Source organism: Aquila chrysaetos, chromosome 8 (genome assembly GCF_900496995.4).
Source record: "Aquila chrysaetos chrysaetos chromosome 8, bAquChr1.4, whole genome shotgun sequence".
NCBI lineage: Eukaryota > Metazoa > Chordata > Aves > Accipitriformes > Accipitridae > Aquila > Aquila chrysaetos.
Window position 1 is genome coordinate 44764618 of NC_044011.1, and position 27284 is coordinate 44791901.

The 27284-nt window shown below is 45.7% G+C and overlaps 1 protein-coding gene across 10 annotated transcripts in view; it reads left to right on the forward strand.

The window, feature by feature from the left end:
* SNX19 (sorting nexin 19) overlaps positions 1-27284 on the forward strand; it is a 136279-nt gene that overhangs the window by 44565 nt on the left and 64430 nt on the right. For 4 of the 10 annotated variants that reach the window (XR_005932964.1, XR_003924607.1, XR_005932963.1 and 1 more), the window contains one exon: positions 2276-2452. The exons of 2 other annotated variants lie outside the window; for them this stretch is intronic. The gene's annotated coding sequence lies outside the window, so the exon portion shown is untranslated. Of the gene's footprint in view, positions 1-2275; positions 2453-3088; positions 3108-3302; positions 3534-5371; positions 5465-27284 lie in introns of those variants that run through there. 4 more of the 10 variants (XR_005932966.1, XR_005932967.1, XR_005932968.1 and 1 more) reach the window with 4 other exon arrangements.

The following is a 27284-nucleotide window of genomic DNA, read 5'->3' on the forward strand; positions in this document are numbered from 1 at the left end:
GTGCATTAGGGAGATGATGGTGGAAACAGCTCAGGAGACATCTTGATGACAGGCACAGCCTAGAACTGTGTCCGCTCTGGGTTTTTTTTTTTTCTTGCAACCTTATTTCCAGCTTTGTAATGGGGAGCATGACCTCTGGCTTTGCTTCATCAGATGTGCTTGCAGCAAAGCTAAATAGAGCTGACAGACTGGGGCTCTGCTACTTCTGTGGAGCTAGCACAGCATGAAGGAGGTGTGGAGATACTTCTTAAGAGGCCTGATGCTCAGGATATATTTGGGCACCTGTGGGGCTGGTGATGGTGGTGCAGAGTGACATGTCAGCCTGGCCTCCTTCCCACCCCAGAGGCAGAGTGGCACCTAAAATCTTGAGGGAGATTCCCAGGCTTCTGTGTCTTGGCTTGGGCCCTCTGCAACCAGTGGGGTATAAAGGGAGGGTGGCCTAGCACTGCCACTGAGACAGCCCCTGCCAGGCAGAGAGCAGAGGGGTTGTGGAACAATAACATTATCCCCTGGTGATGGCTTGAAATTGAAATCAGCTGCAAGCCCCCATCCTGCCTGCTGAAAACAGAGGGGCTGGGAAGACCTGCCTTGAAGGCTGTGGAGCAGCAGTAAGGTGATATGCTGAGAAAATACTATGTTCTTAAGTGCCTGAGTGCTGCTGCTTTTCCTCAGCTTCCCACGCAGTCCTCTGTCACCATCACCAGTGTTTTTGGCATTTAAGCCCCATCCCAACCTGATGTGCAGGGACAGATCGCTGCCCCGCTCCCCCTTGGCGAGGGGCATCCCAGGCAGGACCTGGTACTTGGGCGCTGGCATGAACGTTTTTGGTCAGCTACCTCCCCTGCCCTTGTTCTCTTGGGGAGAACAAGCCAGAGTTGCAGCCCAGCTGCTGTCAGTGGGGGTTCTGTGCATATTTGTGTCTCAAATTCTCATCTTCCTTACCGATCTGTTGAGTTTCTGTTGTTCCTGGTTGCTACATGTTCAGGGAGCAGACATCCTGCTCTTCTCCGTCCTCTCCGTGTCCCTTTGCTGATGTTTAGTGTCAGTTGAGGACATTTGGTAGCCTACTGTGCAAGTCACCAGGGGAAGACAACATGCATCCCATAAACATAGACGGGGGCATTGTTGCCTGCTTTAATGTGCTCTAATTTAAACAAAATGGTGTTTTCAAATGAGTTTGGATTTTGTTGCAGAAGACGGTACCTCCCTGTAGTTAGAAAGAGCTTTTTTGTAGAGAGGGCTTTAAGGTTGTAGATTGCAGAGTTGGGCAACTCTTACAAGCAGAGCCTATATGGAAATGTGTATGAGCCCTCCTGTACCAGCAGGTCGTGCAGGCACACAGCTCGCCTTCTTGCAGTACCATGAACTTCAGTGTGGCTCTGCTGATGCCTGGAGGGGGGGACTTCACACTGGAGTCCACTGGCACTGGTCCCAGTCAGGATCAAGGTCACTTCTATTGACCTGAGCTGCATTCAAAACAATCACTTAGGTGTGAAAAAATCCACTGCCTGGTCCCTGTTCCCTGGGCTCCTTAGTCCCCACCCAGCTTATTTTTTAAATATTCTTAATGAGCTGTCATTTTGGCCAGGGCTCACTTGGCGATTTAAGAATGGTGGTAACAATGAGACCACAATGTGCAGGCAAAGGAAAAGGAGCGAGGGGCTTTCTGCTGGTTTATTTTTTCCCCTGCTTGGTCTTTAGTTGTTTTGAGTCCTGCAGTGATTTCTAACAGCTGGCCCAGCTATCATCCCGATCGTGTTGCTCTGTGCTTCAGTGAGCTGGGGGGACTTGGCAACCCAGCAGCTGTCCTGGAGCCTGAGCCATGAATGAGCTCAGAGGGGGAAGGAGAGAGGCTTGGATGGGAGAAACTGTGTTTGTGGTGGCTTTTTTTTTCCAAGTGAGAGGCTGACAGTGTTGACTGGATCCAGGCACAGCCTGAGCAGGTGCTGTGTGTGCTTTGCCCTTCCACGTTTCTCCTCCCGTGACCGTGCGGGTGCACAGACCCTCCTACAGCACGTGGGGTGAGGGATGGCCACAAGAAGCACCTAAAATCAGCCCGTGTCTGACCCATCGCTGCAGTGCTCTGCTCTGGACGTGGCTCGCACCTGCCCTGGGAACTCGTGTGTGGCTCTGCCAATGCACTCCAGTGCTGATTTGCAGCAGGTCTTGGCTCTTTCCACTCTGATGCCCCACACAGAGATACTTTTTTTAAGCTGTACTTTCAGACTTCAGCAATGCAACCTGCTGACAGCATGCCTTATGTTTTATGCTACAGATCCTAAATGACAGAGCCGCATCAAAAGATGTTTCTTCTGACCAACATCCACAGTGCCTCTTGCAGCATCCTTCTGTCCAATGCAGCACTGTCCCTTGATATCAGACCATACCTAATATCTCAAGCTGGTGTGCTGTGTGATGTTATGAGGATATTTCAACTGTGCACAAGGCAGAGGTGAGCTTTTCAGCCACTATTCCATGCTTGTGTCCTCAAGTGTATATCTCAAGCCGGTGTGGCGTGCGGCTTGTGTTTGAACAGTTTCTTTAAAATAATCTATATAAACCCAGTTAAGTTGTAGCACAGTGTAAGGGCGTGATTCCCGTCTTGTAGAGCCTAAAGCACTCAAACCTAGTGACCCCCCACTACAATATGGTTTGCAAAAGAAACCCCCCCACCACTTCTGAGTTGGAGTATTGTGAACTGGGGGCAAACCAGAGAGATGTGTTATGGTGCTCTCCTGGAGTGAAAAGAGTTTGGCAAAGTACCACAGGCTACTGCTTTTAAATAGCTCATCTTTAAATAGGTTGCTGTCTCCATTACTGAGGGCGCGTTGGCTTTCCTGGAGGGTACTGGAGGTTTCATTTTAAATGCAGTCATCTTGGGATTCTTTGGAGATGTTGATGATGTGTGGCAGGATGATCTCCAGTACGCAGCGTGCAAATGGTAGAAAAGGCTGAAACCAAAACTCCTGTGAGACTCTGCATGCTGTAAGCTTTAATACTAAAGAAAACGAGAGGCTGCTTTTCTTTCTTCTGGATGCAGGCTGTGTCAATGTGTCTTCACTATCACTCTGCTGTTCTCCTTTCCTAGCAAGCCTTGACTTCCCCAATATCTGATATAAGCTCCTGGCAGCGTGCTGGAATCCTGTGCGGACACAAGGTTGGCTGCTCTGCCTTTATCTTAGTCATTGGCACCTGGAAAGCTCCTGGCTTGGGCCTGTGTGGTGCTGGCAGGAGTGTGTTATTCCTGACCTGTCTCTTGCCTGCTCTTTCCACGGTGACACTGCTCTTCTGTCCTTTGCTAGCCTCATCCCCCAAAATGACGTTCTGCTGGACCTCTCGGTTTTGATTTGTGCCGGTTGCTGAAGGTTTTATCGAAGATGATGCTCTGTGTGCGCTCCACCCTGGACCTGGACCACACTCTATGCTTTCTCTACTGCTGTGCTACAGCACATCTGCCCTGATGTGCTGCACTCCTGCTGTGAGATGATGAGGGATCAGGTGTTCATGCTGCACGGAGCTGGCTGCCTTGCTTTTGGAAGGGACAGACTAAACAGGCCAGGCCTAATGCTGTGGTAAAGTGGTGTTAAATTGGTGATTGTTTTGGGGCTTCTCAGGGCTTGTTTTCTTCTGAGCTCTGCCCTTAGGGACTGTGAGAGAATGTAGGCAAACCACAAAGTGGGTCAGTGGCAAACACCAGGGCCATGGCAGTGTTCAGCCATGCGCTGTAAATGAGCGAGTCTGCAGCTCTGTGAACAAACAACCTTTTATACCTTAATGGTTATTGCAGATGCCAGGTCCCTGCTCGTGTCTTTCCAGGCATCTGCCTAGGCAGATGCTGTGCTCTGGCAGGGAACAGGCCAGGAACTAGCTCCAGTGTTGGAAAGCTAGCCAATAATTGTGTGTGGAAATAATAGTTCTCCTGGGTTTATTTAGATGCAAGCGCCCTGGTGCTCTTTTGAGTGCATGTGTGTGACCAGGCAGTTACAGCAACAAGCTTTTTGTTATGCACGTGAAATCAGTTTTTTGCAGCTGCTTGCTTTGGGAGTGGGAGAGGTGGACAGAGGAGAGGGGCATGATGCTTTTATAAGCTATGGATGTGAACTGATTGGGGGGAGGTAGTCTTAATTCTGCAACATAATGTGGGATTGCAGTAGTGAGGTCCATGCTTAAATTAAGACAGATGAGTGCAAAAGGGGTTGCTGGACGAGCTTGCTGTGTTTACTACAAGAGGGCCAAATTATGTTCCTTTGGTTGTGGCTATAAACACCATAGATGCCTTAAGCTGTCTGGCATGCAGCTTTTTCTGCTAAGATTAAGTTGAAATAGGAGTTTTAACGGTATGACATTGAACTTTGAATAAGACTTTGGCTCCGTCACAACTTTCTTCTGCAGTCGAGAGGAGGGAGCTCAGGCCTCTGTGCTTCTTTTTCTAACAATAAACCGTGCTTTGAGGTGTACAGAAGAGCACTAAAAGCTGAACTCCCTGCAAGTTATTTCCTTTGAGCTCTTGATTACGCTATAGCACGTGCATCCCCTGTATGATCCAGGATGGATGATGTTCCATCCTTTTCTTTTGAATACCTCATGGATCTCAAACATCTGTGAGCAATTTATTTTGGGTATAATCAGTTAATGTTTTGGTGAAGTGCTTTGAAGATGTACAGCATCCTCAAATGCTGAGTATTGTTTCATTATTATTACTATTTAACATCTCTACGTAGCTGAACTACTGTCAGACATCTTCACTTAATAACGTACTTGGTGTCTGGATCTTTTCTGCAAAGGCAGATTTTTGGCAAAGGGGATGGTGGAATGATATAATAGAGTTTGCAGTTATATAGTACCTGTCATCTGAGTCTCTCAACGTGCTTTACAGGCACTAGTTAATTCTCACCACTTGGTAGGGCAGTCTGGCTATCCATCTCTGTGCAGATGGGGAGGCTGAGGAGGAAAAGCATGACCTTTTTGAGGTCACACAGGAGGGGATTGGACCCAGATTCCCCAGAACCTGCTCTGCCCATTGCAGTTAGACAGTGCCCTTTCACTGCGACTGTGCCACCGGTCTCATAGGAACCTCCGCTGCTCCTTATGAAGGGATCTGGCAAATACTACCACCTTGTGTATACTTATTTTGGATCAAGAAGCATGCAGCTGGGTTTTGCTGCCATGCAAAAGCTTGTGCACTGTGGAGGCTGAAGTCCAAAGCGGTACGAGACATACAGGGTAAATAGGAAGGCAAAACTGAGTGACTTATGAAGTCATGCAAGTTTAGAGTAAGTTTTCTGTCATCAGGGTATGGCTTGTTGTCTTTGCTTTTTCTTCTTGTGATGCCACCTGGAGAATAGGCATTGATTACTTGTTTTCTGGCCAGCCAGGTTGCTGGCAGAACTCTCCAAGGAGCTGCTGCTTGGGATCCTGTGGGAAACCAGTCTGACCAGAGGCCACCCGTCAGTATAAATCATCCGCCTGGGATGGATCGCAGTGTTGTCAGTCTGAGCTGGTCCCTCTGTGTCAGAGCAGAGCAGCTTTCCTCGCCTCTCCTGTGGCTGTTCAAACTGATTGCTGTCAATCCCCCACCTTTCACCAGAAACAGAAGTGCTTAAAAATTGAAAAGGTGATATTAGAAGATAGAGCCGGGGGACCCTAGCAGGCAGTCCATCAAGTCTTAGACATTAACATCTAGTCTAGAAGGCTTGGAAAGCAGTTCTTGCCCCACGTGCATCCCCCAACCCACCCCAGAGACAACATGTAGCATGGAAAAAAAAAAAAGAAAAAAAAATTAACTGGCGCTGCTATTCTGACAGATAAAGAGCAACTCTTCATAAAGGACCTCTGTGTTTTTCTTCCTGCCAAGAATCATTTAAACAGCGGTCATTAGCGACTTATCTTTCCTAAAACACTAGCGAAAGCTGACATCTCAGTGAGAGACCCCATCAGTCAATGTGCTGTGGTGGAGAACAGCTGTCTATAGCTCCAGCTGTTTGCACCCTACATGCGTGAATCCCTCTCCCTTAGACACATGCTGGGACATGGTATTTACAGCTCTCTCCTAGGCTCATGTATTACTCGTAGCAAAGCTAGGGGTGACTGACAGTCCAAACAATTCGAACAGGGAAAATTCCTCCTGCTTACTCTTAGCTTTTCACAGGAGCTTTATCAAAGCCCTGCTTCTCCCAGGGAGAACTCTGCCTGATAACCAGGCATTACAAACAACTATCAGCTGGGGTGAGAACTGCCCTAAACAGCCATCAGTGGGACTGGGAATTGGGCTGCATATCCTGAGAGCTATGGAGCCTGTTAACCACTGGCAGCATATTTATCTTCCTAACATGCTCGTTAAGAAAACAATGTTATCTGCATCTTAAAGGTAGGGAATAAAGAGACTGTTAGCTGCCCTTAAAGGCTCCTTGGTCCCTGTGTCTCCAGTTGGTGCTTTACTGGGGTCTCTGAATTGCTCTTAAATGTCCCTTGCTCCCCATTTCACTAGGCGCAGGGATTTGAAAGGGATTTAAGCTGGCTAAATATGGCCCTTAACGACTGCCACAACAGTGCATCCCAGGGAAGGGATGCAAACCAAGGGTTTCAGACCTTGGCCCCTTGTAAAAGTTCATGCAGAAGGCTTGCAGGATTAAATCTACAGATTTGCCAGCCGAGGGTTTTCAGGTTCTTTGTGCCAGGTTTATGCATTAAGATGTCTACTGAAGGCAATGCTGTGCAGGATCATCTCTTCTGGTCAGTGAGCTGAAGTTCAGGACTGGCAGCCTGATAAACTAAACCATCCTAGAAATTGCCTGGAACTTTAAAGGCTGGTTTATGACTGATAAACTTGAAACCAATCAAGGCAAACTTGAAACCTATCTACTTTCTGAACGTTTCTTTCCTTGCTTGTTCAAATACTGGGAGGTAAGCCAGCTCTGGAAATGAAGTCACTTTTGAAAATGGCTTCTCTCCCCAGAAGGAGGCTCTGAAAATTCCCATTGTAATTTTAAGTGATTTTTTTTTTTTTTCCCAAAAAAAATATCTTACAAACTTGGCCCTTGAATCAGTCCCTCCCAGCTGTCCTCAAATTAAAAAGAGGGAAGAAAGAGACACTGGCACTGCAAGACTTTTTTTATGACACAAATTTTATTGCGTAGGATTCAGCACATTGACAGGCTATAAAAGTTTATTGAAAGCAGATACAGCCTGTCAATGGGCTGACCAATGCCCCTGGCTGGGATTCATCCTCAGGCTTCTGGTGAAGGGTTCTGTTTTTGTGGGTTTTTTTCTGCATTTTGACTGGGTCATCACCGGAGAGAATTTCCTGAAGGGGGAATGCCCACCGTGAACCACCAGCATCGGCAAAGGGGTGCAAGTCATTCCTGTGCAGAGATACGTGGCGCTGACAAGTTTTGTGGTGAGTCTTCTGGGGCTAAACACACGCCTGAGGTTATACATGCAAGTAGGTCTTTCCTTGGCAGCTAGCTAGCACTTAAATTAATATTCCTATTAATGCAAGGGCAGCTTCCGATACCTCTTCAGCATCCCGTATGAAGTGTACAAGTTCTTCTGCAGAAGAGAAGCGTCCATATCACAAAGCCCACCAGAGGGGGAGAAAACGAAGGCTTCATACTGTTACTTGTGTGCAGACAGCACCTTCCCTTGGGACTCTTCTGAACTTGGAAGGGAGCTTTTCTTATGAAAATTACCCTTTGTTTCAAAGGAAGGCTGGTCGTTCAACCGAGTTGCAATTAACTGGGTTTTGGAGTACAGTGCCTTCTGCACACCAGGGTAAAAGTAGAAGAGGATCAATCACAACTTCATCTGCAAAATAGGAATATGGCTAGATCTGCTTATTGTGGTGGTTGAAAATTGAAGTAGCTGAGATGAACATGTGCATGATTGCTAATAAATGCCTGTGTGAGCACCTTGCTGGGGTGCATGAGGCCGTTGATGCAAAACATCATGGCTAAGGTGATCGGAGCAAACTGCGGCTTGCCCCTCTTAATTCCTGACTGCTTGCTTCTGCAAACTACCTGGTACACCTATAGCATGCATTTGACTTACTGTATGTGCATAGAAAGAAAGAGTTGGAAGATGTCAGGGATTGCCCACCAAAGATGGTGCTAGCTAGCATCCCTCCGGGGCTTTGCGGTTTATTCCAGCGAAGGGGCCTTCGCTGGTGATTTGGACTGAGGTGCCTTGTCGCTGGTGATTTGGACTGAGGTGCCTTGTCGTGAACAGCAAGGACAAAGAGCTGGCTTACCTTCGCATCTGCTGCCCCTGCTAAGAAGGCAGCTTGGTGTTGAACTGCCGTAGCAAATTTTGTCAGAAATGGAGTCGGGGTCCTGAAAGTGGTGAGCAGGGTGCCAGATTTGCTGCCTTCACAGGTCAGTGAACTTAAATAACTATATGCCTTTGAGACATTTTGGAGACCCCTAGTAAAAAAGGGCTGTATCCAGTTGCCAGACCCCTCACCTTGTTGGCCCATGCCAATCTGGGTGTGCTGTCAGAAATCATTTGCTAGTGGAGTAGCATTAGGTAAGAACCCTGTTTTTGTATCCACAACAGTGTTGGGTCAAGGTTGCCGCGTGTCATTTCATCACTCTGGCAAATGACAAGCTCAGGGCTTGGAGTGTGGAACCTTATTTTTAATAAAGGAAAAATCTTTGCACTTCTATTCTGCATCTGTCAGCGATCTCACTTGGCTGAGCCCTGGAGGAGTTCATCTGGCCCTCATGTTAAGGAAAACCAACAAATTAGTACAGATGTTTTTCTGAGAGCTACGGGGATCGGGGATCAGTGATTTAATACTGCCTGATATTTGATAGGGGACGCCCAGGGAATATGTGCTGGAAACCAGGAAGTAATATTACATGAAATCAAAATATAAATATGTTCCTAAAGGTTTAGGTAATTTTTTGCAATTTCCCCTTGTATAGTCTTAAATGAGGTCTCTCCTTCTCCTCCTGTTCTTCCTGCACTTGTTCATGTAGGAGGCTTGTTCCTCTTGAGCTGGATTCAAAAATCCATTGAGTAAAATGGAGGCTTTCCACGTGGTTTTTTGTGGGCTTTAGCTCAGTTGAGGAGAACACATTAAAAAAACCAAGACTTTTTGGAGGAAGGAGGGAAGGGAAACTCAGAGGTGAGGGAGGAAAGTAGCCTTAACCACCATGGGTATGAGTTTGCCTTCAGGAAGCATTCAGGCTTTGGCGTGATACACCATTCATTGTGCCCTCCCTGCTTCTTCCAACCCTGAGAATTCACAAGGATCAGCTGGTGAAAATACGTGCAAGTGGAGTTCTAAACATGGAGATGAGCTGAATAAAACCTGAGACCAAAAGCAGCTTTGATTCTTGGCTCTCCAGAGTGTGCTTTGTAGTCCTCTGATTGACGTGGCCGAACCGGTAGTCCTAGCTTTTAGCTGCTCTGTAGTTCCAGCAGGCAACATGGGCAACATCAGGCAAATAAGGGTGTGAGAGACTAGCTATAAGTCCTTGTGAGCTGTGCTTAACTTTCAGTGGCCATTGGACCAAATGACACTTCAGTTTAAAGCTCCTGCTGAGATACGTCTTTAGGAAGAGACAGCATGGCGGTGAGAGATCACAATGGCTTAGCTTTTCTTGTTGGTATGCCAACAAGCTATTTTTCTGAAGGATTTGGGGGCTTACGTGATTCCTGGCAGTGTGAAAGGGCACAAGTTTGCTGTCTTTTGGCATTTTGTATTCACGCATGTGTATAAGGTAGGAAACCAAACATAGAAAAGGAAGGTAAATTCATTTTTCACAAGTTTTGAATTTGGGTAACTTATCCGAGTAGACCTACCATGACCATAGGAAGTATCTGCAATTCTTCTTGATGGCTCTGACTTGGCACTTAGGACCTCATGATGTGTCATACTGGTGAGTCTTTGCCTGCCACATGTCCGTCATGGGCCTTCTGTATTGCTCAATGGCCTCACCGCTGCTGGGTTGGGTTTACTGATACCTAAATAACTCACAGCAAGAGAATTTATTCACACCCTCCAAAAACCACAAGATATGGAAAATTAATGTTATTCTTGACTCTCAAAAACATAACAGTAACTGAGATGAAGTCATATAGGCTCAGCAATGACCATCAGGGGGATTTTGAAATTGTTCACAGACCCTCTATCTGTCCCTGAGATGCCCAGGGTAGCCCAGCTGTTTGGCAGAGTGGGGGTGATACCTGATGTGCATTGCTGTGTGCTCATGATTTTAGAGTGAAGAATGGCTTTTCTCCCCAACTTGCCACTGCTCCACCTGGAGCTGTTAGGGACTCTCGTGCAGGCATAAATCAAGGGGAAGATGACAGGGTCGTGGCTGAAGGTTTTTTGGCTCCTGGGTTGGAAAACTGGCCTTTTCATAAAGGTCACACCATAGCTGACCTCCCAGGAAGGGGTGAGGGAGGAGGGGGGCTGCTAAGCCTCAGGCAGGGCAGAGATGTTGCTGGAGATGAAGCCCATCCTTTGTGTAATATCGGACCCAAAAGCGTTAGGCAGTTTGGCTGTTCATCACCCGTTGCTTCATACCGGAAGATGACGTGAACAGCAACTTTACTTTTTTTTTCCCCACATTTCTCTTCTTACCCTTGGGCAAGAACCCAAAGCCTTCATGATGTGTAATGAATTTACTAGTCCCTTACCAGTAGGATATTGTTCTGTTCTGGCTCTCACTGCCATTTCTGAGCGTCAGAGGCACATCTTTTGGTGTGTACCTGGAAACATCTCTGGTATGCATGCTTGCGCTTCAGTTTATGGATTTGGTTTCAAATAAATGAAGTCTTTATGAATGTCATGTTGATGTCGCACTGAAGACAAAACTAATTAGAAGCCAGTGGGCTTCTCGGTAGTGGAAGCGTTGAGCCAAGGAAATCCAGAGCAGGGAGTGATGATGTTCTGCACTTCACACCGGGGAAATTCCCGTGATGGCTGCTCCTTTCCCTTCACTCATGTGATTGTGCCTTTCCGCAGCACGCGGCGACTCAAGGATCGCTTGCCTGCCTTACCCCACAATTTCCTGGCTTGCATCAGGGTTTCTGTAACTGTTTTGGTAGTCCTTGTACAGGGATAGGAAGGCTGAGGTTTTTGTAAGGCCTCAGTTGGCTTTAAATTGAATAAACTTTGTACTCTTTTTACATCCAGCCTGCAAGCTTAAGGAACATATTCAACTCCAAAAAAATTTCTCAACTTAGTGACAAATCTGCTTCCTATAAACCCAAGCTGTTGGCATTTGCTGTTACCCTCCTTTAATGCTTTATTAATGAAGTTCTTTTACAGCTGTTCCATTATTTCACCTGGGATAGGAGTCAGGGTCACAGGTGGATAATTATGTGGGTCATCCTGTTTCTATCCTCTTAAAACTCTGGCACAGCATAAGCTTTCTTCCAGCCCTTAGTGTTCCAAAGACTTATTAAAAGTCAACATTAATGATCCAGAGCACTCTTTGGCCAGGTCCCTTTTAAATCTTGAATACAAGTTCTCTGGGCTTGCTGATTTCAAAATACCTCATTTACTAGCTGTGGCTTAACATCCTTCTTAGTTACTGTTGGATTAGAAGCTATTTCATCATCGCATGATACAAATAAATCCCATGGCTTCTTCTCAAATATAGAATGGCTGCTTGTGCGGTTACAATACCTTGGAGCTGTGGATGTACCCCTTTTCTGCTTGGCTAATTGTGGTTGTACTTATTGCATTAAGCCAATACTGTTGTTAGGGGGTTTGTTCCTTTAGAGTTACTCCAGGTGTCTGTCCCAAAGAGAATGATGCAGAAATTTTCTGTTTCCAGGCAGGGAAATCATCACCGTGAGGTGAGGCACTGTACGTAAGCACAGAACATCGGTCCAGGGGCAGAGAGTGAAGGAAAGAGGAGCAAGAAAGCTCTTCAGCAGTGAAGAATATGGCATAGTGGGAGGATGGAGAGTGCATTCATCTCCAGGCTCAGGAAACCTCTGTGAGGTGTTGAGAGTGGCATATGGGCTATGTGTATGGCCCCAGGAGCGAGGGCTCTCGGATCACAGCAAGACAACGATCGGGTGGAGGAGGAGGTGTAAAAAGGCGGTCTGGAATGGCACTGAGGGGAGGTCTATGTGCATTACTGGCACAAGAGGTGGCATCTGCGCTTGGAGAAGGGGTAGCCAAAGAGAAGACCAGTCTAACCCAGAGTACTCCAGGAAGTCTCATGGAGACTCTCCTTGGAGAGATGCTACTGACATAGGAATAAAAGGGTGAGAAGGGGAGTAAAGAAACAGTGATTTAGCAGTAAGCCAGGGAAGCAACAGCAAAACAGAGGCAGAATGGAAGTCATCCTTTAATTGCTACCACATGGATGTGAAGAGCTTGGCTAACCAGTGGAGGAACTGGCATTACACATCTGAGTATGAGCTTGACCTATCTGTTACTGCAATGTGCTGGGAAGACTTGCAGAAGTGGAATGCAGAAAATCATTGGCCACAGACAGGGAGTGGAAGCGAGTGGGCAAAATGGTACAATGTGGGTGTTGAGGTCTCTAGTAATGGAAAACTTGGTGATTCCTGCATGAAATAGGAAGTTGGATATTAACTGGTGTCTGATACTGTCTGGCCAAACTGGTGAGCAGGGTGACTGCTCTGTACATATGTTAGGTGGCTGTTTAAAGACGAGCATCATTTTGGAAAAGTATCAGAGAGAAACATCTGCTGGATCACTTCTGTTGCTGCTACTTATGCTTTATCACAGTCATTTTCTGAATCTCTTGAAACAGAGTACTGTATCCTATGTGGGAGATCTATTTTCTGCCAGTCTTGGTAGGTGCAAAAGCAACTGTGCGCAGAATGGGAGCTCAATAACTGCTCGATAATAAGCTGAGGTGGCTTCCAGGTTCCTATAACAATGCTTTTCTCTCTGCTTCAGACAGTTTAAAAGTAGCCTGTGTGCCAATTGCTTGCATGTTCCTGCAGACCTATGTAGAGATGGTAAGCTTTATAGTGCAACAGGTGAGCTGTTTGGGGATAAAAACATGCCCAGAGCTTCCATGCATGCTTCTGTTGGCTTTTCTGGTTCCACATTAATTGAATACCTGCTACCCCAGGGTTTAGCCCTTTTAATAGATCCAGAGTTAGAAATTTTGGGCAAGTTGAACGTAAATAGACGCCAATTCTGGCAGTGTCAATGCAAAGAAACTCTACCCCTGTGACCTGTGTTACTTGTGATGGCTCCAGAAACTCTTTTGAAATTGAATGCTTGAATTATGTAGTTGTTTGCCTGATATTTACTTAAGTACTTGCTGTGACATAGAAGAAAACAAGTAAATGTCAAGGAATAATGGCTATTACTGGTGATTTATTCTCAACCAGGTAATTTAATTGCCTTTCCTGATGGGTAACCAGATATGAGGATAGGGAAGAGTAAACTTGTATATCTTCAACTTGAAGGCTGTTGGCACTATGTTGTGGACCTTTCTCTAACTTGGGAAGCGTGGTCTGGAAGCTGCTGCTAAAAGGTAGATGTAAGCAGGAGAAAACCAGACACGGAACAGTTGTTAATGGTTCACTGCCAAAACAGCAAGCTTTATTAAGTGAGATTTTGCCAGGCCTGAAAAAAACCACTCAAACCCAAAGTGTTTCATAATCCCTGAGGCTCTGGATGATAGAAGAGGGAATACGTGTGTCAGTGCTGCCAGTCAGGGAGGTGCTGCGAGCCTGCCGGAGGATGAGATTAGCATTTGAGGTGACTGTCGCAGTGGAGAGAAACACCCTCCCTTCTGGGTGGGGAACAAACCCTGGATGTAATTTGTCATGGATGAGGTTTGTACATAAATCACCAGGTGCATAAATAGAGGAGGAAGAAAGACTGGCCAGCTAACAGCTCTGCCTGGGAGGGTCTGGAGTTGACCTAGACCTGGGTCTCATGTGGTTTTCTATTGCAAATAAAAAGACAAGTATCGTGCTGGGATGTATAAACAGGGCTCTTGCAAGCCTTCAAATTCCACATTAGCATGCTGTCAGCTGTGACTTGTAGGAGTTGCCAGCGTAGGCTGGGATGGTGGGGGGATTATCTTTAAGTGTGCTACATGTACATACGCACTTAGGTGTCAAAGTCAGGAATATGTGCATCTTAGGCTCTCTATAGACTTACGAGCACCTTCGGGGTGTGACGGAGAACAACTAAGGTGTATGCTGCCTGGTGGCACCTTACCTCTCTCCATTGACTTCTCTTGGGAGCTTTGAACTGGTGAAGCTTCTGCATGAGGAGTCTAGTCATCAGGCTTTTGAATAAAAGCCATCCCCACGTAGCAAACTTGATTTTGCTGCTGTGAGCCCTGGAACAAATCTGACAGTTTAATAGGGAGCAACCTCCACTGGAAACCACCCTCTTCCTAAGTCTTCCAGGAGAAAATGATTCTGCTTAACAGTAACGACGGCTTTTAGGTGAGGATACAGTTACGTGGGATTTGAACTCAGACCAGACCCAAGTGATGAAGTTACCCAGTAGCACCCAAAGCATCAGGACTAGCACACGCTCCAGTTTGCTCAGTACCTTGTTGGAAGGCAGGTGACTTCCAATGGCACAGCGGAGGTGGGAATTGGGCCCCCCTTGCCTCACTGCCAGTTCGGATCCTGTGGCAGATCTCAAGCTCGACGAGAAGCGAGGATGCGCATTCCCTCTGTGCCACCTACTCAGTATTACTCATGTGGAAAATTTGGCAATAGGTCCACAGTGGGAATATAATACCCAAACACTGGAATAGGTCACTCTCTGTCGCAAAGGATTTGTTGAGTAAGTTTAAGGAAAACACCTTTAAGGTTTCCCGGAAGGTGTTGGGTGTTTCAGTTTTGGTGTAAACACTTTAGTGTTCCCATAGGATTTTAATGATGTGTTATAGAACAACTTGCAGTGTCCTGTGTGCAGAAATTAAGACATCTGAGCTGGGAGTTGTCATAAACCAGACTTTGATGTCAAGTGTCTTGGGTATTTATGAAACTGGAGGATATGATAATAACTTGAGTAGCAGCAGGACTCTTCCCTCCAAAAAATAGCTTTAGTCTCCAAACCTGGATGGTCCCGCTAGCAGGGAAGGTGTAGGGAGAAGAGCTGCTGAAGTTCTGCATGTGGGAGGTACGGGTGTGGGAATTAGGATGCTGAACTCCTTCCCAGCACCATTGCAGTCTGTATGTGACTTCTGGGTAAGCGCCTCTGAGTCACAGAAACTAGTGATAATGATAATCCTTTGCTCCGGTCTTGTCTGGCTGTCTCTTCAGACTATAAACTTTCTGGGAGGGAACATCCTTTTTTTATTATCGTTATTAGCATAATTGTGGTGCCACTGAGGGGGCCCAGTCACAGACTTTATCACATATTCATGTGTTTTGCTGAACTGTAATGAAACGGCCCAATTCTCAGTAATGTACGTCACTAACCAGAATCGATGGGAGCTCAGCCTTGCCGAAAATGAGACCCGGGCATTTATTGTGCTGCAAGACAATTGGTTCCTGGGTCTCCCCGAATACTTCTGCAAGCATCTGACTGCAAAACTGAATATAATATGCTTGCTTGCCTTCAAATCTGGATGGGTGAAAATTGCCTGGGGGAGTCAGCTGAGATCTAAGCATTACTTTAAGGGCTGGTGTGTGGGGTTTATGCAAATTCCCATCCATCTTAATTTCTTGACGCTATCTTGCCCTGCACCCGTGAGCCCGAACTTATCCATAGGTGTTCCCAAATGTCTGGGGTGAATGAGAATGCCGGGTGGTGTTGTGAAGCAGGATATAAGTCAGCATGCTCTCTCCGGCACACACAAGAGATGTTTCCCTGAAGCGAGAGGATCAGTTAATATCACTGCATGGAAATGAGACAGCAATGAAAAGCTCACGGAGGAGAGATTGTGCTCTGCAGGGCGCCAACATCTCTGTCTGTTATCAAAAATGTAAGCAAACAACAAATTAAAACCAATTATATTTGTTTCCCTGGCCTTTGTTTGTACCGGGGATTAAGTCTAGCTTCAGCTGTTGGGGATTGGCAATTGGCACTGCTCTGTCACTGCAAACCACTGCAGAGCACAGCTCTCCTCTGTATCCGAGGTCTGCTCTGAAGCAGTGGAAGAATTGCTGCCGAAAGGAAGATAAGTGTAAACCAGCATAGATATAGAAGAGCTGATGAAATATTAGGTGTGCAAGGGTATCTGGGGGTGTCTGCAAGCTGTAGGCTGAAAAAAAAAAAATGTATTTTTTATATTCCCTGTCACTAAGAGCCATGTAGGCAATTGAAGCTAAAGCACCTCATCATCTGGCATCACTTGGCACTGTCAGCTAAGGAGTGTCCTTGGCTGTGAGGATGGCATAGAGGTCAGGTGGCAGGCAAGGTTTGCTATGTAGGATGAGAGCTATATGTTGAGAAGGTTAAACGGGAGATCTGATTGGTAAGGGTGGACTTTACAATGTGGAAGTTTTCTACTGAGATAAAGCTTGAAACTTCAAAACACTGCTCTTAACCGAAAACATGAATTCAAGCACAAAATTAGAGGGTTTTATTCTTGTCACATGGAAAGAAAAAATAAATCAAGTCTAAACCTTCCTGGTGGGATAATTTTTTTTCCTGATGAATTCCCCAAAGCAAGATTTCCCGTGGCAGCAGCACGACAGGACTGTGTATGTGAACTCTGTAAAAAAATACTGGAAGTGGCAGATTTGCCCCAAGAGGGAGCAAAGGAAAGGGGATTATCTATGCTGCTCCTTCAAGAGTTAAATGTATTTGCCTTAAATGCACTTGTTGGAAAACAAAACAAAACAAAAAAAGGAATACTGCCTTTAAAAACAAGTTATTCAACCTGGGAAATGCTTTTTGGAGGCTGGTATTTAAGCAGATGCCAAGTTTCCCTCAGTGCTGACCGTTCAAAGGCCTTGTTTAATTTCACAGACCTTCTCGAGCACCAGGGAGAGGAGCAGTAGGGAGATATTGCAAGAATTTTGTCCCGAGCATGCAAATGTCATGCTCCTAAAAGTAGCTGGCATGCTAATGCTGGGCTACGTGTGATTATCCCGGGTAACCCAGAACTCTTAATATCCTGGTGCTGAAATACATAAGCAGCATCATGCTGAATGCAGGGAGCACAGTATTTAAAATGGCTATTCTAGTTGCATCTTTGTGGCTAAAGCCAATCTGTTAGTTGAATGTGCTGATGAAAGGGGAAAAATAGTGCTTCTGTGGTAGGATGCAGAGGTAGGACCCTGCTAGTGATGTCTCTTGTTGCTAGAAGCTCCGTGTTAGCTGGAGGCAGGTGTCGGGGTGTACTTTAAACTCAAGCCATGGTCTGTGTGTCCTTCCATTATAGCCAAACCTAAGGGGAGAAGCTGTTGAGCATACAGAAAATGCAATGTCAGGCTGGCATGTTGCTGTGAAATGTGGTGTTACCTGAGCTTGCACGGCCAGGGAGACCTTTCTGGTTACCTGACTTGTATCTGGCAGCTTTGCGTACTCGAGTCTGCTCTTATTTTACCATCGGCGCATCAGCCTTACTTTAGTCCTCGTGCCCTCTCTTGTGTATTTGTCAACTTGTCAGAAATGTAAGCCTGTTTTCCAGCAAAAGAGATGCCCTGGTGCAGCGGAAAGGACGATACTGCCTCCTGAGGAGCTGGGGTTAAGCTGTTATGTCCTCGAACCACCTGTACTCCAACACTGGGGCTTTGCTGAAGGCATTGCCTGCTGTTTGCTGCTTTTCCTCGCCCCCTCCTCCTTCCAGGCATTGGCTGCAGTTTGTATTTCCCCTTTTATTGCCTTTGGCTCTGTTGCAATGGGCGGTGCAGTATTTTTGTTCTTCACTTAATGATCTTTTGGCGGCTGTTGGACATCATTTCTCATTGTATTGGTGGAGGATTAGCTGAGATGATGGGAGATATTTCCTGTCTTAGCCAGCGGGATGGGCTTTGCAGGGCTTGTGCCTTCTTTTCACATAGTGTAATGCTTTGTTTGGGAATGTGCAGAGGCAGCTTGTCTATGGGAAGAAAGCGCAGCCCCTGAAGCATGATCGCTTTTATTTGTGGCAAGAAGCCACGGAGCAGGCAAAATTTACTGGTGTTCCCAGGCTGGACAGACCACAGGGCTGGGAGTCAGGGGTCCCTGGTGTCTGCTCGTGCCTCTGTGTTGCAACAGGGGGGGCAAATAGGTTCCCTCTATTTATCCCAAGCTTGTATCTAGTCACGGTTCTTCCCTTGGTAAGTGTTGGTAAACTTCAGTGCCGCTGGTACCATCCGCTCTATACCTGTGGTGGTTAAAGAAGTAAAGGGATGCTGCAGTGTTTCTTTCAGGGTGCCTGCAAATGGCCATGACTAATCAAGGAGCAGAGAGGATGCTGTCGTTGGTGGTGCGGGTACAAAAGCGTATTGCAACAAACTGTCTGCAGGGCAATGGCAGGACAACTTTTCTGCAAAAAAACAAAGCAATGCCTGGAAAAAAGTTAGCCTTCTGGGACGGTGATTGGAGCAGGGTGGGTCTAGGTCTTGGTGACAGTATAAGGGTGTTATCTGGCATAGTTCAGTAACCACAGCCCCTCTCAGGTTACTGTTTATTGGCCCAGATGGTATCTCCAAGGGAAGAGATGTATTCTCTTGCAATATCTCTTCAGCAATAACTACTGAGCCTTGTGTTTGCTCTCTCTCATCCAGCTGTAAGGCTTCACTGACTCTTGAAAATCCCTAAGGCTCTTTCTTCCTTCTGCTGTGTCTTATCAGAACACAAGGTAGTCTCCCTGTCCCATGGAGCTGAAGTCTGGATCCTGTATTTCTGTCTGCTGGCACTTCCGTGGCTCTGGTAGGATGGTTCTTCACTGGTGAGATCAGACACCCAGCGGGGCTAGTGTTACCGGAGAGAGAGGTTTAATGTTACGCTGTAGATTGTAAGTGGAGACAATCTTAAGATGAAAAAAAAATAAAGGACTTTCCTGGTTCCAAGGCAATTTAGTTTTCTTGTAATAATAAGTGATAGGTGGTGGGGGAGGGATTAGCCATGACATGATCCCTTTGCAATGCTTTGTGAAGACAAGAACTACAGACTTCTTTAATCTTCTTGCCAATTCTGAGTATGGGATATGGTACCAAATGTCAAAAACCCAGACAGTTCAAGAGTAGAGGAAGGAAGTTAATGGTTGCTGGAAGAAGTTGGGGATAAAAATGCACCACATTCCTTGTTGCATGTAGTTTGTGCTGATCTAGTCCCTAGATATCGACTGTCTGAAATCAACTGCTCTAGCAAACATGCCTTGGGTTTTACTGGAGTGCGGTGCTGTGGGATTGTCATTTCAACTATTCCAGGAAAGCAAGGGTTTGACTTTAACAAACCCCTTATTTCTTTTTGTGGCCAGCTTTGCTTTCTTCCACTTTTATTTTTGTTAGCTTCTTCCAGTGAACAAATGTGGGGAGGAACCTCTAAAAAAGTTACTTGGTGAAATTCCTAGCACGGTGATGTGATTTTCCTTAAAATATAGGAAATGGGTATCTCTTGTCAACCCCTGCTCTGTTAGCGTGCTGCTCATTTTCAGCAGGAGCAATGGAGAGGACCGTCCTGTAGTATCTGAGCCGTGAGGGCTTCATCCCGTAACTGCCTTAAATACCTGAAATGGGACTTGCTGCCTTGTTAAGAATGATGAGTTGGTGGAGGAGCAGAGCCCAGAAACCATGATTGCTGATGTGCGACAACCAGCAGAAGCTGCCTCTTCTGCAAGTCAGCTTCCAAGGACTCTGGTGGCAGATCTCTCCCGGTCCAATGTGGTGGGACCTCACACCAATCTGAAATGGGGTAACGAAACAAGGAGGGGGGGATGATTTAAGGAGAGCTGTTGCTGCCAGCAGCCAGAACAGTGAGCCGCTCCCACCGCTTCCCTTGAGAGGGGACTTGTATGTCAGGGTTGGTTTTTTGGACATCTGGCTGTTGAGTGCTTTGGGGTAGGTGTTTATAGCTGAGCAGAGGGAGCAGTGCGGGGGAATAGGTGGCTAAAGAACCAAATTGATCAAGGTCCTCGGCCAAGGTTTGGTAGCCCATGCTTTAAGCGGACATTGAACAGCAGAGACGGACACCTACAAAAGCCTCCTCATCTCTCTGAGAATAATAATTTGTCTGAGAAATACAGCAAAGGAAATGGCTTGGGGAAGGGAGTGGGAGCTAAACTGTACTCCGAAGCTCCTACTGACATTTTTAATTGTTACTGCTGTATCTCCCATTGACAATTTTCTAAAAACTACTAGTCACTGTTCGTGCTGGTCCTAAAATCAGCTCTATTAGGAGTTAGAAATACCAGCACTCTTCCAAAGAAGCTTATTTTTATTATATTCCCAGCCTAATACTGGAAACCTAAGAGCTTTAGAACAGAGCTGGCTGCAACTCCAGCATTTCCCCCTGAAAGAAAGTTATGGGAAAAATCCCTTTTCTGACAGCCTTCCACAAAAAAATTTTCTAATTTTCCCACAGGAAACTTGCAAGTTGTGGGTAGGTGGGTTTTTCCTCACTTTCTTGCTGTCTCTAACTTTTTCCAGCTTGAGCTTGACATTTCAAAGTGTAACTCTTGTTCTGAGCTAGCAGAAGTTGGACAAGGGCAGTAATGGGTGAGGCTTTTCCTCTCTGCTGGAGAGAGCCATCTAGAAGTAGGCAGGAGTCCACCGTCTGAAAGTGCGTTTTTGAACCATAATAAACTTTCTGCAACATATTCTTTTTCTGAGGTTTTCTAGAAGATGACAACTGGCCCCTCAAAGGGTAAGGTGGCCCACGGTGGCTGTGTTGTGGTACCTGCAGGAACATTTGAGGCTTGCCTGGTTAGATCTGCTCTGTACAGCTCTTACTGCAGGGAATGTGTACCCTGAGGCTGAGGTTACTGGGGATGGGCTGACTTGTGGCCCTCATCTACGACGGGAGCTTGGAGATGCTCTAGCAGTGATGCAAAAGGAATAGGACTGGTGGTCAGCTTCGGCTTTTGCTATGTAGATAAGTTGTCTTAGCTTTAAACAACCTTTTGCTTCATCTACGTGCTGGCATCGGGCACTGTTACAGCAGGAGCAACACATCAAGGAAGAGAAAGTCCCACTGGGAAGATGTTACCATCAGTGCTGATCCTGCAGCCATCCTGCTCTGCAGGCTGTCTTATTTGGGTGAGAAGATTTAAGCAAATAAAGCTGTTTTCTCATATACAAGGCTCCAATTTTAGACGTGCAGTAAGAGGGGTGATAAAGAACAAAGGTCCCAACAGCAAGACCATCTCATTGCTCAGTCTGGCAAACAAACAGATTGAGGATCCCTCGCATATATAATGTTAACAATGTTTTAATTTATGTGAGGTTTTTACTATTATTATTTTAGCTGCCAAAAGTTCCTTGCCAGCTTTCTCTGTTTTGGTTATTTTTAATCCTTGCTTATTTGTGCTCTCTGTCCCAGTCTTTTCAGACTTTTATGACTGTAACGCTAACCCCTCATGCCCTGCAAACACATGCTCAATAACTTCACTCATGTGAGTAGTCTTTGATGTCGAAATCAAGTTAAGTATGTGCTTTAGTGTTTATAAGATCGGGTCCTTAGTTTCTTAACCCTTGCCCAATAAGTTTAGTTTACCGTAGTTTTTGCAATAAATCCCTGTCTGTTTCATTTCGGAGAACAGCTCAATGTTTTCCTCCACCTCTGTTGAGAGACACTACAGATGTGTGATACTTGGCACTATGGTCTCCCCCCCCCCCCCCCCGCCTTTGTTTTTGCTTATGACTTTGGGTCTCTAGTATCATGTTCTCCCTCCTATATGGCTCTGAATAATCAATTTAGAAAGCCAGGAAATAAATCAAAGCCTTAGATAGCAATGTAGAAAGAACGAAGGGAAAAGCAGACATATGGATTTCATCACCAATGGAGAATAACATGTATAATAATAACAACAGAGTGTAAATGAGTATATGTACTCACAGGAGGCTTTTCCAAAATGATTGTTTTTGTACACGACTGGGGAAGTTATTTTGTGGTTTCTGAGTTCTTTGGAACAATTGCATCCTGGCACCGCCTAAACTCCTTCCCAGCTCTTATTCTTTGCAGCACTGCTTTTGTTGGGCGATGCTAAAGCTTTGGTGCAACCGGCTGTGCCCTGGGAAGGGTTCAGCACTTCTGGGGACTTCTCTGAAGGAAGACTTCCTAGCAGCGCTTGCGTGCTCAGCAGTGGTGGTTTCCATCCACATGTCCCGTCAGAGCACTGTGGCCTGGAATTCACTGCTGCTTCCTTAAACAAAATTGATCAAGAGTGCAAGTTTTTCACTAGCCAAGATAAATGATGGAGAGAACATTGTCCGAGGGTGTAAAGCAACCCCAGATTCGTGTGTTTGCTTTGAAACCATAGATCCCTGCGCTTGGTCTGTGCTCGTGTGTTGACTAACGCAATGGGTGCTGGAGAAGGGACCGCAGAGACCCTGCGATGGGGACGCTTCCCTGACGTGCAGAATTGCGTTGAAAGCAGCAGAACATTTCTGTTTTCTTTCCCATAGAACAGAATTCTTCTTTGCTTATGTGCTCTTATGCCTCTGTAATGGAAGGGCAAGTAAAATGCCTGTGTATACTGTGATTTGTTAGAGCTGTCAGCTGAAGCTGCCATTGTAGGCACTTATGTTGAAGTCAGTGATGCTTTAGCTAAAGGGGAGTTGGATTTAGAGGTTGTCTTTACCCCACCTCCCTCTGTCATCTTGTTCTCTGCCACTATCAGTGCAGAAGTTTGCTTCCTTTTTCCCATTTCTCCAACATTATGTATTAGCTGATGCCTTTTTAGTAGTAGGGTGGGGGGTGTTTAAACCCAGATGGCTTATTTAACAGCTTCTGGGGTAATACCACAAACCATTACACCATCAGAGGTGGGAAGACGATATAAGCAAGGGTGAGTCGTTCTTCATGGTGTACTCATCTGCAGATGTAGAATGAGGATTTGACCCCTGCTGAGGCTTGCTTGCCATGCTGGCTACTAGCCTCTTCTAGAAGGATTTTGGTTAAATGTTTCTCAGTCCCTGAAAATTCCTGTAGGAAACCTGAGGTTTTTCTGCTGAAAAATCTTAGGGGAGAAATATGAACACTTTAATTTTGACAGTTCTTAAGTCGGATATTCTGATTTACAGTCAGAAGCCGGTAACTTTTGTTATCAAAGCTAATGTAAAATCCTTTAAAAAAAAAAAAAAAGGTAATTCTGAGTTCTTGCTGCTGTGATGTGGATGTGAAGAAATTCAGGATACTGCAGAACCTAATCAGATAGAGAAATCGCTTCTCTCCAGCTCATTTCACAATACTGTACTTCCTTTGAGTGCAAATCCACCACCTTTCACCAGCAATAAAAATCACACATTTTTCTGGTTTAGTTTTGTTTTGAAAAAACCCAAAATAAACTCTTCCTGGCAGAATCCACCAGTTGTCCTGTAATTGCATTTCATTGTGAAACAGCTTTTCCTAATCGGAGCTTGTGCCCTGCATGCCATTTTTGGCTGGAAGAGGCTGTACATAGATGCCAAAGCATGATCTCGGATGGGCTCTGGATACTGTCAAAGCTTGGAGGTTGTGTGACCACCCTCCATGGCAAGCGCAGGGGGCTGTGAAATTAGGAAGGGTCAAAACGAGAAACACATGATGGTCAGAAGAACCTCTGAGTTTCAACTATAGTCCTTTTCAGCCTGAAAAACTGCCTTCTCCTGGCTCTAACTTGCCCTTCAGTGATGCCTTGTCTGGTTGTGACTGGAAGACACGATTGCCCTGGAGCCTTTGCTCAGTGTATGCAATGGGGTGGTTTTTTCTTTCTCTTAACAAATAACTAATAGCTGACCTGATATGTTAAGCTGTGGCAAAGTGCTGCAGTGCTGGTGCTCTAGTAAGTGACTTCAAGGCTTGTTTTCAGCAGAGCATTTGAGGATGTGCTTATTACTGAACAGGGCTTGTTTTGTAGGTCCCAAGCACTTTGTTGAAAGAAAACTTATTTTTGAGGCTTTTTCCAGGATTATGTAGTTCCTGGCACCATAAGATAAAACCATCTCAGGAGGGAAGCAGACGCTTTGGGTGCATTTTAGTGATGGATAATCTCATATTACTCAGTTAAACTCGAGCAGAAGAGGCTGTCTCATCTGCTTGACTGCAACTCCGCAGCGTGAACGCTGTCGGCAAGCAACTGCCGAGGCATCGGTGCAAGGTGGGCCCAACCTGTAATACTTGCATTGCTGCAGGTCTGGGTCCAGCCCTCAGTTTTGTGTCACGCAGAGGTTTAGAAACACCTGGATTACTCTAGTCATAATTTGAGTGTCCGTTTCCCTTGCAGATCTCCCAGCTTCATGAAAGGCAATGTATGCTGCCAAGTCTGCTCTCCTTGGTCTCTCCATGGTGTAGATTAAGGTTGGAGTAGGTGTTTCCTTACGCAAACTGTGTTGCGCTGCTGTGTTTTACCCAGAGAGTCCTTTTGAAGTTACTGAGGTGCTGGGGGTGCGGATGGGGAACTCAGTTTGGTTTCTGATACCATTTATCATGCATTCCCTGATTTGGGAAAGTGTTAGAGCTTGTTCAATAGCATCGCAGTGCGGGAAAACATGCTTTTGTCAGGCGGTTTGGGTTATGAGACTTTGCACTTCTGTTTCACCTGAATTGAAATAGTTGCATCTTCTGCTCAAGCAGAAGCGCCTGTGTGTAGGTTTAGTTCTGTATTTTGACATCACTCAGTACTTCTGTGTATTGAGCTTTGAACTTGTCTTAAATTACAGTGGGCATCTGCTTGTTGTGGGTTTGTGCCTCAGTTTCCCCACTCAATAAATGACAATAACAGCAGCTGCTCCCAAAGCTCATCAGCAGGCCTCTTGGCATATTATTTATGCTTAGCCTAATGCAATAACACACTATTAAGCCTAGAGCAGTGATACCTTGAGGCTGCAAATTTATGGAGGGGATGGTCATGTCAGGTGTACCCGAAGTTTTGCAACCCCTATTGCTGTAGACGTCGGCATTTTTGGCTCTTCATCAGTCTGTTCTTGATCTTAAGAAAATCCTTTTGGACCCCAGTGCCTCTGTCTCCCTACCTGTAAAAGGAATAAGAGCATTTGTTAGAACAAAAGGTGTTGTGTGGGGAAGGAGGCTGTTGTTTTGTTACCATGCGGACTGCGGAGTTGGCCGTTTTGCGATGACAACATGAGGCAACGGAGACCCTCACGGGCTTTTCCCGAGTTGCACTGGCACCGTGTTGGTCAGAGGAGTAAGAACATGTGTTTGTGTTTCTGCTCTGTAAATGGAGCAAATATGACTCACCAGAAACATGTGGGGCAGATGTTTGTGGTAATGAGGTGTCATTTTTATACAGTTACTTTTCTGAATACAGCCACATTTTAAGGCTACTTTGCATGCCTGAGGAGCAGTTGTGCTGAAATTGGGGAAAAATGCTGAGACTGGAGTGGTCTAGAGCAAAGCTTTCAAAAGCATCCGATGAGTTGGGAGTCTATGCTTTCACTTCAGCACGGCTTTAGGGACCTGGGAGCGTGTGCTGTGCTGGCAGTCAGTGGGAGGTAGATGACAGATACTCAGGTATTTTGAAAATGATACCTCTGGTCCAGTGCAATCTATTTATATAGTTCGAATACTTAGAAGTTTTTTAATCTCCTAGAGCTTACGCACATACCTCACAATAATGCAGATGTATTGGATAAGTAAAAAACAAACAACCCCAAACCCAACCAAAAAAAAAAAAAAATCAAATCAAGTAAAACCTCTTTAAGGAGTACAGAGCACAAGAAGTCCTAGGGGTGCTTTTGACTATCTTGCCAATGCAATATATGTTTTATTGTCCTTTTAAAAATGTGGGTAGCATAACTGAGGTCTGTACATGTTTGTATTAGGAGCAGGGCTAACGAATTAACCCTTGCAGCAAGCTCTGGGCCACCTTTCCCCTCAGCCATAATATGTCTAAATGTCAGGTTTCCAAGAGCAGTCTGTAAATAAACACTCTCTCTCCAGGGCCCATATCGGACCTTTTCAAAACCCCTGTGCCGTGATATCACTGTGGCTCTAGGAGATGGCTTGAGAGCGCAGTCGCAACTCTTTCCTCCTGTGTTGGCAGCTCCTGGTTTCCGCGTTGTCTTGGCTAAGTCCTATTTGCAAGGGACGAGGAAGGAGATGATCTTCTAGGGCACCATAAGTGGGTTGATTTCAAACTCTTTTTGCCTCCAGTATGGCTTAGTATCTTCCAATTCTGTAGTTAGGTTTTGGGAGAAGAGCAAAAATCTATTAATTTTATTGGCAAACTCAAACATTAATGAAGACGGGGTGAACTGTGCTCCATGATGCATCTGATTATTCCCTAAAACATAAAGACTGAACAACCATGTTGTTTTTCTCCTAGCTAGCACAATAATAATGCTGCAATAATGCATTTATACCCAAGCTTTGGTAATTAGAACTCCTGGACTCTAGTCCTGATTTTAAAGTTTCTTATGTTCTTACTTGTAAAAGTAGCCACTGCTATTTGGTGTATGAGCCTCTTAGTTGCCTTTCTCAAAACATTTCAGAGCTGGTTTGTGAGGATACTGATCATCACAACCCAAGCTGTCACCTCTCTGAAATGCAGGCACTGAATCCAGTGGGGAATTCAGGCCTCCTGTGATTTTGTGTTTGACATCCAAACACCGAGGCCTCCAAACGTGCAGGCTGCCTTCTCAAAATACGGGCTGGAAAAACACCTCTCTGCCTTGGCTTCTCCTATAGAGAAAGGAGGAATCCTACCTACCTCACAGAAGACTTGTGGTCGATAATGTTCGCAAAGTGCTTTTTAATCCCCTGCTGAAAGGTTCTGTGTGAGTGTGAATTATAATTATTACGTAAATGTGTCTCATATTTTCCTGCACGAGCCTTCAGCTTGCCGCAGAGATGTTTTCCCAGTCTTTATGTGGATGCCATTGGGTTTGTAGCTTCCTGGCCCGTTGTAGGCAGCCATAGTAAGGCATGGATTTCCAAAAGAGAGAATTAGTCTTTTCATCAGCTTTGAAAGCCAAACCAAACCCCAAACCACTTTCAATAAATCATTCCAAAAGGAAAACTGATTATACATCAACAGGGAAGAGATGCAACTTCATTAAGGATGGGTGAACGGCTCTAGTTCCTACATACAGGTGTCCACCTCTGGACCAGAGGTTTAGCCCACAGGTCAGTCTGGTCTCCTGGAGGGGCCACGGACAGCTGAGAAAACACGTGCTCTTCATCGCATCAGATCATCCGGCTAAAGTAAACCATGAGGTCATGCTGACATCACTTGTGTCACCCTGCAATAATTAAGACCGCTGCTTGGTTA